Below are 4,932 nucleotides of genomic sequence, written 5' to 3' on the forward strand. Positions count from 1 at the left end.
AAGCACATGTGTCTGGCTTCAGAGTACACTGGCTAATGCCTGCCATAATACTACAGCTTTCAGTGTTTGTTTGCTTTCCTGGCTTGACAAAACTTTTGAGGTCTTCAAGAAAAGTAATGTACTCCTGTTGCTCCAGGGCTGTGCTGAGCTCCACCAACTCATCTGCAAAAGTGTTGTCCACGCCTTGGTCCAAAAGGAAATCCACTAGATGGTCGTATAAGTCTCAGTCCAGGGAATCTGTGTTGAGGGTATTATTAGTGTCCTCCATTCAGACTCGCCAGTGGACTGAAAGCTAACTTCTCTGATATGGAAAATGTCACTCTCAGCCTTCTCGTGTCCAACCTTATCCTCTGGATAGTGACAGTCCAGCACAAGGGCCTTCTTGCCATCATTCTCTATAACTTCAACCACAAAATTGGGAGTTGTTGTCAGTTGAGGCTCCTGTTCTTCAACCTTCTGCCCTGGTGAGAGTTCCTTTTCACCATCAAATGTTGGTGGAATGCTGTTTTAATGTTGAAAGTGACAGAAATCTTTTCCCTGGCAACTTTCCACACTAATTTATCTTCTGTACCATTCAATTCCAGCTCCCAACCTCCCGACATCTTAGGGAGGGTCTTATGCTTCTAGATTTTCCTTTCCTTCTTAATTTCATCACTCAGGAAATCAACAACAAGCTTTGTCTCCTTTGGTGCATAGCCAGGCTGCAGCAACAGCCACGAGGCTGCAGGAGACAGGAGCGCCCTGCGGATCCTGCACACACTCTGAGCATCCAGAAGTGCCAGGCCCGTGGCCCAGGCACTGCTGCAGGAACTGCAGAAAAGGTGAGTTGGGCGTCGTGGTGCAGAGACCGGCCATGATTGAGTGCAGCAGGCCTGGCACATAGTGCAGCAGAGGTGGCATCGCAGAGGGGACTGCAAATACGTGGGGAGGCAAAGGACAACCTGGGCTTAAGCCACTTTGATAAGTTTCTAATCTTAGGTACTAAGCAAAAGGAACATGGATTGTAAAAACTCCACATACATACATTTATTACTTTTAACACTTTTGGATTTGTATAATTCTTTAAATCCAAATAAAAGTAATTCATCATGTGAAATGCTTATAGTTTTTATTTTATTTGTGTTTTTGTTTTTTGCATGTGTGCCAACATAGACCTCCTTAGAGGGTTGGTGCCAAGATGGCCGAATAGGAAGAGCTCCAGCCTCCAGCTCCCAGCATGAGTGACACAGAAGATGGGTGATTTCTGCATTTCCAACTGAGGTACCGGGTTCGTCTCACTGGGATGTGTCGGACAGTGGGTGCAGGACAGTGGGTACAGCCTAATGAGCAAGAGCCGAAGCAGAGCGAGGCATCGCCTCACCTAGGAAGTGCAAGGGGGAAGGGAATTCCCTTTCCTAGCCAAGGGAAACTGTGACACACAACACCTGGAAAATCAGGTCACTCCCACCCTAATGCTGTGCTTTACCGAGGGTCTTAGCAAATGGCACACCAGGAGATTATATCCTGCACCTGGCTCAGAGGGTCCCACGCCAATGGAGCCTCCCTCATTGCTAGCACAGCAGTCTGTGATCTAACTGCACGGTGGCAGCGAAGCTGGGGGAGGGATGCCCACCATTGCTGAGGCTTAAGTAGGTAAACAAAGCGGCTGGGAAGCTGGAACTGGGTGGAGCCCACTGCAGCTCAAGGATGCCTGCCTGCCTCTGCAGACTCCACCTCTGGGGACAGGACATAGCCAAAAAAAAAGGCAGCAGAAACTTCTGCAGATGTAAATGTCTCTGTCTGACAGCTTTGAAGAGAGTAGTGGTTCTCCCATCATGGAGTTTGAGATCTGAGAATGAACAGATTGCATGCTCAAGTGGGTCCCTGAACCCCGAGTAGTCTAACTGGGAGACATCTCCCACTAGGGGCAAACTGACACCTCACACCTCCCATGGCCGGGTACACCTCTGAGACAAAGCTTCCAGAGGAATGATCAGACAGCAACATTTGCTGTTCAGCAATATTCACTCTTCTGCAGCCTCTGCTGCTGATACCCAGGCAAACAGGGTCTGGAGTGGACCTCGAGCATACTCCAACAGACCTGCAGCTGAGGGTCCTGACTGTTAGAAGGAAAAATAACAAACAGAAAGGACATTCACACCAAAACCCCATCTGTATGTCACCATCATCAAAGACCAAAGGTAAATAAAACCACAAAGATGGGGAGCTTTTCTTCTTTTTTTCTTTTGATACAGGGTCTCTCGCTCTATTACCCAGGCATAATCATAGCTCACTGTAGCCTTGACCTGCTAGGCTCAAGCGGTTTTCCCACCTCAGCCTCCCAAGTACCTACAACTACAGACACATGCCACCAAACCTGGCTAATTTTTTATTTTTGTAGAGACGAGACCTCCCTCTGTTGCCCAGGCTGGTCTCAAACTCCTGAGCTCAAGTGATCCTCCTACCTCAGCCTCCCAAAGTGCTGGGATTACAGGCATCAGCCACCACGCCCAGCTAATGTTTGCATTTTTTATAGAGACAGGGGTCTTGCTATGTTGCCCAGGCTGTTCTCAAACTCCTGGGCTCAAGTAATCCTCCTGCCTCAGCCTCCCAAAGTGCTGGTATTATAGGTGTGAGCCACTGCACCATGCTCCAGAGAGGTTTTTGATGGAAGAAGAGACATCTTTAATTTCTTATTGGAATGCTGTGATGTTTCCCATTTTTTCACTCTTCTAACATTTCTTCTGCTCTCTGCACCCACTTTTCCTCCTTGTGGAAAGTATGTCTGGTTGTTTTTTTTTAAGTTCAAATTTTATGAGTATTCTCAAGAAATTCGGAGGTATGTGTGTATTTTGGAAGCAAAATTTTAAAAAAATTATTTTTTTCACTTAATTTATTTTTTATTTCACTTAATTTATTTCACTTAATTTATTATTTATTTCACTTAATAATTTCACCATAAGTATAGCTTCAAAAAATAATACTTGCACTTTTAAGCATTTACATGAACAAATTAAAAACAAAGGAATAATTCACATCCCAGAGCTCTGTAATGACCTAAAAGTAGTGCTTTATGTGTGATAGACATCATTCTCAAATGTCACAGAGTCCTTCCTTAGTCTGAAGGTTGCATTTCCCAGGTGTCTTTTTCTTTTCTTTCTCTTTTATTTATTTATTTATTTATTTTGAGATGGAGTTTCGCTCTTGCCTCCCAGGCTGGGGTGCAATGGTGAGATCTTGGCTCACTGGAACCTCTGCCTCCTAGGTTCAAGCAATTTTCCTGCCCTAGCCTACTGAGTAGCTGGGATTACAGGCATGTGCCACCACACCCAGCTAATTTGTGTGTTTTTAGTACAGACAGGGTTTCACCATGTTGGCCAGGCTGGTCTTGAACTCCTGACCTCAGGTGATACACCTGCCTCGGACTCCCAAAGTGCTGGGATTCTAGGCATGAGCCACTGCACCCTGCAGCCCGGTGTCTTTTTCATACCATCTACCCTCAGGAAAAGGGGCACACTGAGGTTCTGGTCAGAATCCTCCTCTTAGCCTCTATTCTGGCCTTGACCTCATTCTCTACAGCTATAAAAGTAATAAGCTAAATCATACTCTGAACAGAGAGCTCCTGCAGCTCTGAGTTTTCATGGTTCCAAGAGCACAAATGAAATAAGAGCATCACCTAAATGTTATAGGAACGTGACACTTGACTGTTGTCTAGCCTGTGCGTGTACATGCGTGTTTTAGTATTCTGGGAAGATGAGAATTACAGTGAATGTGCTTCCAAGCAAGGACAAACAATAAAACCGGGCACAATATGGCTAACCATCTCTACGACAACCTCTGTTGACCTGTGTGTGCATGTTTTACTCATTTTGGTCCACCACACTTTAAAATATAAACGATCTTATGTTGATAATCATGCATTTGTGACCATCAGTTATTTGTGACCGTGACAACTCTGCTATTGTTTTTGCTCTGGAATCTTTAAAAGAAAGCTGTGGAGGAGTTTGGGGGAGAAGACACCAGGAGAGGGATGCCTCATTTTAACCTCTTCTGGAACAAACAGGTGATTACTTCAGAAAAATATGACTTCCGTAGCTACTTCCTCCCACCACCCCCAGGAGCTTTTCATGGTGATGTAGAAATACCTGAGTTGGCCCTGTCCTTTAAGCACTGACATTAGGCTGGTGCTTCTGTTCTGTCACCCAGGCAGGAGCACAGGGGCACAATCACAGCTCATTGCAGCCTCCATCTCCCAGGCTTAAAGGATCCTCCCACCTCAGCCTCCTGAGTAGCTGGGACTACAAGCATGCACCACCTTGCCTGGCCAAGTTTTAAATATTTTGTAGAGATAGAGTCTCACTACTTTGCCCAGGCTGGTCCTGAACTCTTGGGCTCAATTTTCTCACCTTCACCTCCCAAAATGCTAAGATTGCAGGCACGAGCCACTGCTCCTGACCACCTTCTGTATTTAAATGAGTCTGGGGGAATCTTTTTGGTGAGAGGCTCTGTTGTCTTATGCTTATTTGGGACAACTCTTCGAGGGCCTCAATTGCTAATGTCTCATCATGGTAATTTAAGAACTGCTATGAAGCATCTTCAACAGCAGTTTAATCATCATTAAACCAGATGGCCACACAAACTCTGACATGGCAAATCTGAGCCATCCTGAGGTCACAACTAAGACACTGAGTTAAGGATTTAGGCTATGGCTGGGTGCCATGACCCATGACTGTAATCCTGATGATTTGGGAGACCAAGGTGGATGGATCGCTTGAGGCTGGGAGTCCAAGAACAGCCTTGCTATGGTAGCAAGACTCCATCTCTACAAATAATTTGTTTTAAAAATTAGCCAGGTGTGGTGACACTTGTCTGTGGTCCCAGCTACTCAGGAGGCTGAGGTGGCAGAATTAGTGCTTGAGCCCAGGAGGTTAAGGCTGCAGTGAAACAAGGTTG

The 4,932-nt window shown here is 45.7% G+C and overlaps 1 pseudogene; it reads right to left on the reverse strand.

The window, feature by feature from the left end:
- Nucleotides 1–6: 6 nt before the first annotated feature.
- LOC105537595 lies at nt 7–637 on the reverse strand (annotated as a pseudogene).
- Nucleotides 638–4,932: the final 4,295 nt, after the last annotated feature.

The sequence above is a fragment of the Mandrillus leucophaeus genome, unplaced genomic scaffold, assembly GCF_000951045.1.
Source record: "Mandrillus leucophaeus isolate KB7577 unplaced genomic scaffold, Mleu.le_1.0 Scaffold1759, whole genome shotgun sequence".
In the NCBI taxonomy this organism is placed as follows: domain Eukaryota; kingdom Metazoa; phylum Chordata; class Mammalia; order Primates; family Cercopithecidae; genus Mandrillus; species Mandrillus leucophaeus.